Raw genomic sequence first — 12,071 nt, forward strand, 5'->3', positions numbered from 1 at the left:
GTGCTACGAAGGTGGGTAGGATACGGATTTCGAGGGATTTCACGGTGAAATCGGAGGAAGGAGAGAGGGATGGGGGGTGGAAGCAGGTCGGACAGCTCCAATTGGATTCTTAATCCATCGATTCAAGCTCGATTACGCGGGTTTGTTTAACGTGGATAGCGAACCTACTCTGGAAAGATTTTAGTCGGTTTGGCGAGACCGTGGGTGATGTGATTCTTCTTTTGAAAAGAAGAGAAGGGAAGAGGTGATGTAATAATTTATTGTTCGAACTGAACAGATTGAAAAGAAGGAAAGAATGAATTTATCATATCAAATCGGTTGAAAAGATTTTACTTGATTTGAAACAAGTCCAAGATCTCTAGTTATTCTTTAAAAAAAAAAAAAAAACATAAATAGAGAAAGGAAAGAAAATGAATAGATAAAGAGCAACATTTATTTTACATCAGAGATGAAAAGGGGAAAAATGGAATTTACCAAATCGATTGGAAAGGGAGATTTTAATTTTTTGAAGCGCGTCCAAATGATGTACTTTAAAACAAAAAAAAAGAAAAAGAAGAAAAGAAAAAGGAAAAAAAGCGAATGGAAAAAGGGGGGAGGGGGGAGCAATGTAGAAGTTTTGTCAGAAGTGAGCAGGTTGGATGGAAGAAAGAGGTGAATTAAGGAAAATCTAGTGCAAACAAAGAGCCACCTATATATATAGCTGCTGCTATACTTCACTCCCTCGAATCTTTCCTCGGTAGAATTTTTACCCTCGTGAACCTTTCTTCCTTTTCTGCTTAACCGGAGACCATTAAGGTCCGTTCGTAACCCCATGGCGCTCTCACGGCAACCCACATCGCGAGACGCATGAATCACGGAACGAGGAACGCACACCGCCACGGTTACACAACCATGGGTTACACCGGCCGCCACTTTTTGCGCGAGCATTCGCGTTTTCTTTCAGGTAAAAGAAGATTTGTTACTTTCGCTTGTCCTACCGACGTTCCAAATCCGTGATTTTCAATTTAGGATCGCATTCGTTCTACTTACGTTTACTCTCTGCCTTATGAATTGCACTTAGGGAAGCCTTTATCGTTTGTTTCTTCGCGACTTTTCTAGATTCCAGGGATAAACCGACATCGATCTAAAAAAATTTAAAAACAAAAACCGTTATTCACTCGGTGCAACGGCCGAGTATCTTACCACCCGTGCTCGTACACCCGCGTCTCTCGAGATACCCACTTTCTCACAATCCATCTCCCTCTTAACGACCGAACCCACTGTAATTCAGATCCTATAAATCCTCTCGCTCTCGCCTCTCTTATTTCACCGAGATCTATCCCGAGTCCTCCTTTCCAGCGTATAAAATCCAAAAACACCTCTACAGACGAATTACCATCTCCTTCCTCGGGAGGATGGGGAGGGCGCGCAAAAACGTCCACTTATCAGCGTGGGCGGCGTTAAATTCCAATTCCGCACCTTACCCCCGTCAATTTCAGTTGAAGAACCCATCCTCGAGTGGATCCGGTGATATTCCGATCCAACGTGGCGGTTGTCGCGTAATGGCGGCAGATACAGTCGACGACCACGGCTGTGGTCACCCCTTCGCAAGTGTCTAATAATTTTCGTTTAAACCCGAGCGCGACCCGGCTCTTACGCGCAGCTGCTCTCCTGCTCGAGACTGCCGAGAGCCAAGCGCATTAGTCCGCTAATAGACGAAATGGCGATAGTAGTTAAGAGATAAATGTGGCCGGAGAAAGCCAGAGAGAGAGAGAGAGAGAGAGAGAGAGAGAGAGAGAGAATGGTGCTTAGAGAGGTCGTTCGTTATCACCGATATTAGGGGAACCAGTTCGAACGAGGTTCGTTCGAATCGTCGTTCCCATTTTCACGTACGTCCGACCGATAGCATTGTCCCCTTGATGAAGAACGATTGCAGGCAAGTAACGAGCGGTCAAACGGAAATTTAAAACGCGATAAATTTCGCCGGTGAACAATCAGGGATTGATATCCTCGCGGCGGTCGAGAAAAATCGCGAGTTCTCGTCCGCCTAGGTCGATATTTTATATGGGAATGGAGAGAGAGAGAGAGAGAGACAGGGGGTAGGGTTTTGTTCCGTTCCCCCACGTTTCGACTTAAATCGTCGAATTTCTGGGCGGAACTAGGATCGCGGTTCCACGAAATTCGCGCAAAATACAGAGAGTTCGACGAACGGGAGAAATTTATTGGGCTGGCCGTTGATACACGCGCGGCGCTCTGCATTTTTCAACCGTTCTCCGGCTTCGGCCTGGCGTCGAACATTTTTTTCTACTTCGACCCTCGCCCCTCCCTCGATCCCACCCCAATATAGCTACGGCTATATTGGTTCGTCGTTATTAATTTATCAACTTCGATGCCCGAGAAACATTGGTCGCGCTGTTTACTCGTTTCTCTGATATTGATGATGATTCGATTTGTCACGATTCCATTTCCCTGTTTGCCCGTCCACTCCTCCGTGCTCGGATATGTGTTCGTATAGGTCATATACACACCGGCATGCAAAGGATTTATTTGGCTTGGTGCTCCGATCTCCAAAAATTTGGCCAATCCACGATGTACGCATCGATCATCCACCACAACGATTTTCCACCACTCGTAAACCGTTTCGTTCCAACATCTCACGCTCTACGAACGAAACTAATAATAAACTTTAAAGAGATTCAAGGATCCAAGGATGAAAAATCGGAGGAGATCAAAATTACCCACCAATTTCCATCCAAAGTCGAAAGAGAATCCGAAATTACCTCTATCCCCTCGTTTCGATGGAACCCCATTCTTCCCCCATTCTCCCCTTTCATCCAACACCAAGTTTCTGCTCGAATCGCGCCTCTCTCGAATCTATCACAACCACGCGGCACTCGTTTCCTCCCAATCTTTCCGCACAGTCATCCTACTTGCGCTCATCCTTCTTCCATCTCCCCTTCCCATCTCGTCCCGCGAGAAGGTGCTGTCGATTAGCCCTAGCTTTTATGACGATTTCCCGGTCACTGTGCTACTTGCAATTCCATCCGCATCTCCATACATTTGCACTTTAATTGGCTTCGCACTTGCCGCGCCATCCCTATCCGCCCTATCCACCCCTTTTCGTCCTTCCCATAAATATGTATAATACCGGGGGGTGGACGCGCGCCCCGTGCGCGCACGCGATAATACGCGCGGCAACATCCCCGAGAGGGGAGGAAGCCTGGCCAACTATTTCACTCGTTAGACGGTCACGAAACGGACAACGTTTCGAAACTCATGCGATACGCCGGACGTTGAGTGATAAATGCCCTGCCAAAGTGAATCGGTGCGGGTGGCCAGTAAGCGCGCCAGCTAGCTCCCGCCTACGTGTTTCGCTTTGTTCCTAATGATTTAGTGGATCCGAGTTCGAGTGTTGGAATTATCGGAATTGCTCGTCGCTTCATTCCCCCCGCTTCATTCTTTCGTCATTTTCGTCGATCCCGGCCGAGAATGATGAATGCGTTGTCAACAGAGGGGAAGGGGAATTGTAGAAAGGGTGGAAGGGAAGGGTGGAAATTGGGGTACATCTCTATGGGATGGGAATTATAGTTGGGGGTGTCGAGAAGGTAGGATATTTCGGGTGTCGTTCGCGAATAATAATCGTGGGATCGTGGCCTCGAAAGGGTGGGGGAGGGATCATTGAGAGGGTGGTTTGATGAAGTGACTAGTCCTTGCTTTTCGGTCGGAGGTCGCAAACTCTCCGATATTTCCGCCATTTCTATGGTAATTGAAATTGTAATACACTTTTTACGTATCAATTTAAAATTAATTCTGGAAATTAATACATAAAAATATCCCTCAAGACTTATTTATTACGTTATAAACAATTTAAATTTGCATCGAAATGAATCACTGATACTACTGATTTTTGGTGTCCTTCAGAACGTTCAGATCGAGCCACCTCGTTAAAAAATTCAGTATTAATTTTTACAATTATTTATAGATCCTTTTTGTTGTATCAGAAATTCATTTCGAGATCCAAAATTTCTCATTATTCTTTTCATTAATCTCTAAATTTGCATCGGAGGAACGAGTCACTGATACTGATTTTCGATATCCTTCAGAACCTTCAGATCGAGCCACCTTGTTAAAAAATTCAGTACTAATTTTTACAATTACTTATGGATCCATTTTCGCTGTATCAGAAATTCATTTCGAGATCCAAAGTTTCTCATTATTCTTTCCATTAATCTCTAAGTTTGCATCGGAGGAACGAGTCACTGGTACTGATTTTCTATATCCTTCAAAACCTTCAGATCGAGCCACTTCGTTAAAAAATTCAATACTAATTTTTACAATTACTTATGAATCCATTTTCGTTGTATCAGAAATTTGTTTCGGGATCCAAAAATTCTCATTATTCTTTTTTTTCCATTAATCTCTATCTTTATTACAAACAATTTAAGTTTGCATCGGAAGAACGAGTCACTGATATTAATTTTCATTGTCCTTCAGAATCTTCAGATCGAGCCATCTCGTTAAAAAATTCAGTATTAATTTTTACAATTACTTATAGATCCTTTTTCGTTGTATCAGAAATTCGTCTCGAGATCCAAAATTTCTCATTATTCCTTCCATTAATCTCTATCGATCGTTCCATATTAATTTACGATGCAGAAAAGGGAGGTGAATCGATTCGAACGAAAAACTTTACCGAAGCTTTTCTTCGACGGCGACCTCGTTGATCACTGTCTCGATCGCGTAATAGAATTTCCCGCGATCCATTGTCGTATCGTAAGGGATGGATCAGAGACGTTGGTCGAAAATATTGCCAATCCTTGGGGTTAATTTTACCCCGCTCGCCTCCTCTCCTTCGATATAATTTTGCCCTCGGTGCATCTGCTCGATCAAGGAGATTAGTCCACGCGAATCCTGAGAGGTTGGAGAGAGGCATTGCCGAATCTGTTCGAGCATTAACAAGATTCACCGCATCGGTGAAAATTAATTGACGCCAATTTCTGGTGTATTTCTGCGGTGGAAATTTCCAAGCGCTTCATCACTCTTCAACTCCTTCTTTAAAGGACGATGTTTGTTCGCTTGCGAGAGGAAACTTGAGTGAATTTTAAGTAACACTATCGATTTTTTCGAATTTTTCGTTTGATGAAGATCGATTGGTCGCCCCGTTATTTCAAACGTTTGGAAGAATTAATTCGATTATCTCTGATGCATTTGTATATTTCTGGAAAATTGTACTGCGTCTCAGTACCGATGAAATCAAGGGAAAGGAAAGGAAAGGAAGGTTATATCAACTCAGGGACAGGATTAATTTTATTGTAATAATTATGCGAGTGAATATTTAATCTCACGCTTCTAATTATTCAATTAAGAGAAATCCGTCAGATCTTTCTTTCGCGAAAAGAAAGTCTGAAAGAGTTTTTAAACAACATTTAACAAACTCTGTTGTTTAATTGTTTCAAGAGAAAGAAAGAGGGAACTTTATGAGTATTTAAAGAGTGTTTACGTTATGCAGACTGAAGAAACTTTGTAATAAATCACGATCACGGAGGACAATTCTCGTTAAGCATCACTCTGTTTCATCTCGGAGCCGCGTGCTGTCGTTTAATTAAAATCGTGTCATCGATTGGTGAACAAACGAGCTTTCAATATCGAAGTCACAGCACTTTTGATTAATCGCCCCGAGGCGCACGACCCGCGCCAATTATCATCATTAGTCGCGAGAAACAACTATTGCACAGGGGGGAACCCTTATAACTGTCCAAGATGACACGGACAAGTTATCATAATCGGCTTTGGCTCAATGCCGAACATCAGTGGAACCAGGAATCCGATTTCGATCCTCCCCTACCGTAATCTCCGCAGAAATCTTTTACTTGGGACACGGCTTGAAACTAGATTTCAACGTTAAAATCACGGTATTAAATCTAGAAAATGGATGGAATCGTTTTGGACGATCGCATCTTTCGAGATGTTAAAAATTTACTTATTCGTCTTTGTTTATAAATTATTTTTTCTTGGTCCAATCTCGAAATTTTAACGATGAAACGAGTCTTTGGTTTCGTTAGAAAGGAAAACTTACTGGAACAAGATCATTCGAGAATTACTTTGTTATTTAAACTTTGGAGAAAACAATTAAATTATTCCGACAGTTCAGCAATGGTTCGACCAGTTTTTCAATCGAAAGTGTTTCCAGAGAATTGTTCAACCGATTGGCTTTTGAACTCTCTCCAAATATAAAAATCCTCTTTCTAATAGGTCCAACAAAATCTCTGACAAAAAAAAAAAAAAAAAAATAAAACACCCAACAACGATCTATGAGAAATTGGCAATGAAATCAATTTACCAACTGCTTCGAATTGGAAATACAACAACGGTAGAGCCATTAAAATTCATACCAGCGGCAGTGCAATTAAACGAAACAGGTTAACGAAGCGCCGGTTGAAGAGCATAGAAGCATCGCCAATAAAAAGACAAATATTTTTCCAATCGTTCTCGCAATCTCTGAACGAGAGGGCAAGCGAACCGTGCAACGAAAAAAAAAAAAAAAATAAAAAAATAACGCGAACTTCTCGAGATTACAGGGCCCACTGCATCACTGATCTGGTGGAACAATAATCTTCCACGATTCTCTGGAAAAGTGTCACGATAAGGTGGTAAAATTCCTAAGAGAAAAGAGATAGAGGCAAGCAGGTTGAGAGAAAAGTGGAGAGACGGGGTTGAACGACGAAAAATTCCATCGTGTGATATTAAACGTCCACGAATCGTTTCGAGATACTTATAAATAAAACGAGCCGGGCTTTGTCACTGGAACGTGGATCGTCGATACGAGCAGCCATTCCTCTGAATTTATCCCCGCGAAGGGGTAAACCGGGCATCAACCATTCCCATCGTGAGAATAGAGTCTGACGAGTCCAAGGATTCCGAGATGTTCATTGTGCTTGCCATACACACGGGCAATTTGGACCCGTGGAAATGTACATTTTTACGACCTTCCATTCGTTGATATTTCGTAGACGTCGTTGAACCGTGTAATTTTCAAGTTTCCTTCCACTTTTGTGATCCCCGATGAATCGTTGATATTTCGAAATATTCGAGTGAATATTTTTCCACGTTAATTTACAGTGATAATGATGGATCTGTTATGGATCTTGTTAAAGTCGTGACGATGTTGATCTTTGTTGATTTCGTTATAACGATCGAGAATTCTCTTCTCTTTCTCTCCTTTTATTTTTTAATTAACAAAATTTTAAAATATCGAAAAATACACGAACGTTGTAAAGGATGGCTAACAGACGTTATAATATTGTAAACATGACGTTACACGCGAGCTAGGGAAAAATTTCTGCTAGAAAATACATTGCGGTGAAATTGTTTTTCAATCAAACAATCGAACGCGCGCGGCTTATCAGAATTTTTCAATATCCTGCGTACGTCCACGCTGCGTGGATAGATATGTAGATTATTTGGAAAGGGAGATGGAAAGATTGAGAATAAAGAGGGAGAAGAAAGAGATCTGCGATATCTTTTCTTGAATAAACGTATCGTACATTCTTCTTCATTCCCGATTCCCTTTCATTACAAATGAACGAGTAACGTTTTTATTGAATTTTTCTTTCATTTAGAGGCAAACAATTACTTTAACGTGGATATCTATTTAATTAAATTTAATATCCTTGATTAAATATATTATGATACAATTATATATCAATGAAATCTCGCCTTAAAGATTCATCGAGCAATTCTACTATTATAAAATTTAAAAATATCTTGTTCACATTGTTCTCTCTTTCTTTTATTTTTTCTCAATTTAAACTCAATTTCCACTACAATTGCACTTCTTTTTCTTTCGATATTATCGATACGTTTTTCATCCTTCACCTAAATTTCACACTTTGCGTCTTTAAGCTCCATTTCTCTCCCCCACTCGCGTTATTACCATTCAATGATGCTTCATCGTCCCGATTGAAATTGTCCTGTAGACACGAATGTTATACGTGACGTTTTTCAAATACGCCGTATTCACAGTATCCGCTGTCATATCGGCGAAGGCATCGATGTATCGATCCCCCGGTTCAGCCAGCGATAAATATTTGTGAAAATAGCTTCGATAACGGGTTTGCACGTTTAGTGGAACGCTGCGATCGGCACTTTCCAAGGAAAGTGGAAAACATCTCGATCGATACGCGTGTTACGTCGACGTAGCACGTTCTGAAAACCTTCTTCTTCAACCGCGATTATCCTCGAAATGTTTCAACGTTCGATTTGAAGTTTTAACAAACGAAAGATTAAAAATTCTCAACTTTGTGGTGGCTGATATAAAATGAGATTCATATTTCCATGTGACGATACATCTTTGGCTGTATGCTGTGAAAACAAAGCGATATGTCTATCATAACCACGTGACTAGTGTAAAAATCCGCGCTCGCTACTACGTATCCAAAGATACAAATCAAATGACAAATACATCAACTAGTAAAATCCTCGATTTGCAACAAGGACATATCCATCTTCAAACTTCAACCTCTTCTTCCTTCTCTTCTAAAAATCTTCAAATCTTTCCAAAAATTATTCGTTTTCTCAGGAGAACGAAACCAAATCGAGGAATCGGGATCAAACAAGTCTCGAGTCATTCTCGGGCGACGAGATGCGTATGAAAAATGGCCGTCGAGATGCCATTAAATCCGCTAAAGGATCTAAAGGACATTGGCGAGGAGAATCGTGTTCGATTATTTTCGATCTGCATCCATGAACGTTGCCGATTTTCACGAAGCTGTGCGCCAGTCAGACTTGAAATAAATCGCGTTCCTAATGCACTCGAAAAAATTCGCTCTTGGTTGGCAAACGGAGTTTGCGCCAACAATGCTTGCATAGATCAATCAGCCCAGTGTTGGGTTCGCCTATGAATCGCTAAGTAAATCGGTTGGAACGACGCATGGTAAAAGGATCGATCGATGGCGATCGATGGCCAGGGGTGGGTTTAAATTTGCGAAGTTGATTCGGGATTCTTCGGATAATTTAGGACATTTTTATTTTATTATCTCAGCGAGGATTTAATTGTGGAATGATCATGAGAGAATTGAATTATTCGTTTTTTCTTGAGGAGGGGCAGGAGACGATTTGAGCAGATTTAACAGATTCATTGTCTTTCATTGATTTCTATTCCCTATTGTAAAATGATTAGTTTGAACGTCATTTTGTTATTATTTTTTTTATTATTATTTATTATTTAACGATATATGAACTGTTACCTTTTAATTCCAATCTAGAGGGTGAAAAATCGCAAACTTAGTTTGTTTCATAATTTTTGTCAGTAAGTATATATTTGTTTATCAAGAAACGAAAAAGTTTGATATCAAATAATTTTTCTTCTCATCACGATAAGTCGTTTCTCTCTGAAAGAACAAGATTTATATAAGAAGAAGAAATTTAATTTCGTGCGTTACACTTGTATACGAAAAAATACAGAATCATAATATAATCCCTTGACCCGATAAGAATTTCAATTATTCAGGGACGGTAGCAAATTGTTATTCGAAGACACGCGCCAACTTTCGAACCATTCTAAGCTTCCACCAGTGTTAAATTTCACAGGAAAGGGGTGACAGGTGAAGAGGACGCGATTGCGAGCGCAATCTCCCATTCCAGACTTAAATCTATCCATCCCCCTTCTTCGTAACTGTAAAACGGTACTTCCCTAAATTACAATGTATCTCGCGTTCCCATTTGACTCCATGGTAACGATGATCCTTTCGAAAAAAGAAAAAAAAAAAGAAAAAAAAACGAAAGTAGCGACCCTCCACGAGGCGGAGGGGGATGAACGATAAGTTAACGAAGTTCGCCAACATTTTTTTTCCCCCTTTTCCCCGTGGAAAAATTTTCGCGGCTGGATATTTTATTCATAAAGCTCTCCCTCCCCTCCCCCTCAATGTTATTTTTCGAGGCTTCGTCGATGCGACGGGATTTACCGTTATTTTCCGTATAACGTAACTTCGTTTCGTGTTTTCACTCGGTCGCCCGTGAAATCGTATCCAACTCGGTAAAAATTGTTGTCCCGCCGGACTCTAATTAGTTTCTCGTTCAGTTTGCATTTTACGCTCCTTGGATTATCACGATTAATTACGGTGGAAACAGAACGGCAAACTTTACGATTGTTTAATGCGCTTTACCACTACCAACGGCCATTCGTCGAGATTAAATAGATTTTTAAAACGGTAAATGCGAAGCTGGGAATAAATATTGATAGAGCGTTTGATAAATATAAATTGATATCTTTTGGATCCTCGATCGAAACGTTGTTCTCAAACGTGTTGTTCGAATTAATCAAATTGTTCGGATTCATTTTGAGCGTATAATTATTTTAGGAATAAAATGGAAGTAGAATCTTGATTCAGGAATATCTTAATACGATTAGATATATTTTTAAGCGAAAATATAAATTGGAGATATTATTTGGATCTTCGATCGAAAAGTTTGTTTAAATTAATCAAATTAGAAGTGGAAAGAGGAGATAGAATCTTAATTTAAGAATATAAATTAATACGATTAAATGTATTTTTACGCGAAAATATTGATACAGTGGGGTAAATATAAATTGGGGTAAATATCTTTTGGATCTTCGATCGAGAAGTTTGTTTAAATTAATCAAATTGTTTGGATTCATTTTGACTATAATTAGATCTTTTTAATAGTTAAGAATTAACTATTAGTTTAACTTAACAGACAAAATATTTTCAACTTTTATTTACAACTAGCTTTTCGTAGAAAAAAAAACTCTCTCTCTCTTTTTCCTGCAAAATATTTGTATTAGAATATTAATATATCTCATGGAATAAATCCATACAGTAAATCTAGTCAAAGTAATTCTGATTTATTCGTTTCTCCACAATTGTAGAGTAATCTTTCGAAGCATACAATTCATCGCCACACCGAAATTCAACAAATCGCGAACAATCCACGGGATATAAATAAAATAAACCCAATCTTTCTTAACCGGTTAAACGAATCCAATATCACGCGTGTATTTAAAAAGAAAAATAAATAAAAATTCAAACGAGGAGGCAACAATAAATCAACCAGTCCCCAAAAATATCTCAATATCTTCCAATTCCAATTCCAACCATCGATATTAAATTCCTGTACAACTTTACCAAACAAATTAATCAAAAATCCACTGGCTCCACGACGAAGCTAAAAGAGGCTCGAGAGGTCCAAAGGATAGGTGTTCCATCTCACCGTTCTCATTGTCAATTCAATTCCTCGCTCGCGTCCAACCTAGCATTTCCAATTTCCAACCTGACCAAAAACTTTTCTAGCGGATGTTATATCCGGAAATTCATCCTGATTTGGAAGTATGCCGAATCGTGTTCGGCCGTGCGGCCGATCTCCGCGTCAGTTCGATCGATTTCGCGGAGACGAGACGCAACAGAGATTTATCCCATTCGAAGTACGATACTCCAGAATCCTCCAGCAAACGTAACTGGATCGATCGAATCCGGGATTCGTTAGAAAGCGAGAGAGATCGCTCCGTTGCGGTCCGGCTCTCGTTGCGCGTAGCAGGATCGGGGTGAAGGGCAGAGACTCGAGGAGGAAGGAGGCTCGGGGCGACGAGGCGGATAGAGATGGCGGCGACGTCGGTGGGTAGGGGAGCTAACGCGGTTGAAAGTGGGATGGGCCTCTGGGATCGGAGCCAACTATTGCCATTATGTGCGGACCGAACCTGCATTATGTCCGTTCGCTATGGTGCATACCAGATATCCTTGAAACGAGCCTTGGTACCCCACAGTTGCTGACGCCTCCGGGAAGGCTCACGGGGTTGCCCATATTTGCGCGGAATTGCAAACTTACAACGCGTGGAACGCGGCAGGAATTCGAACCTCCCCCTCTTCTTCTTCTTCTTCTTCTTCTTCTTTTTCTTCGGTGATTCGATCATCAACTTCTCTTCTGTCTAGAGAAAGCGCGAGGAAAGTGAGTCATCGTCGGTGAGTCAAAATTGGGTCTCGATTGATGCTCGAAATCTACGAAGCGGATTCGACGATCGAATCCGCTTTTCCGCCGAGGCGAATATTAAACGTGCCGCGTAATATATCGACGATACT

General features: G+C 40.7%; 1 protein-coding gene across 4 annotated transcripts in view; it reads right to left on the reverse strand.

Moving 5' to 3' along the window:
• The window catches only part of LOC102680309, a 199,394-nt gene that overhangs the window by 151,428 nt on the left and 35,895 nt on the right, over positions 1-12,071 (reverse strand). The window contains exon 2 of one of the 4 annotated variants that reach the window (XM_031512929.1): positions 963-1,123. The exons of the other annotated variants lie outside the window; for them this stretch is intronic. The gene's annotated coding sequence lies outside the window, so the exon portion shown is untranslated. The remainder of the gene's footprint in view (positions 1-962; positions 1,124-12,071) is intronic. 4 annotated transcript variants of the gene reach the window in all.

The sequence above is a fragment of the Apis dorsata genome, unplaced genomic scaffold, assembly GCF_000469605.1.
Source record: "Apis dorsata unplaced genomic scaffold, Apis dorsata 1.3 scaffold_527, whole genome shotgun sequence".
Taxonomy (NCBI): domain Eukaryota; kingdom Metazoa; phylum Arthropoda; class Insecta; order Hymenoptera; family Apidae; genus Apis; species Apis dorsata.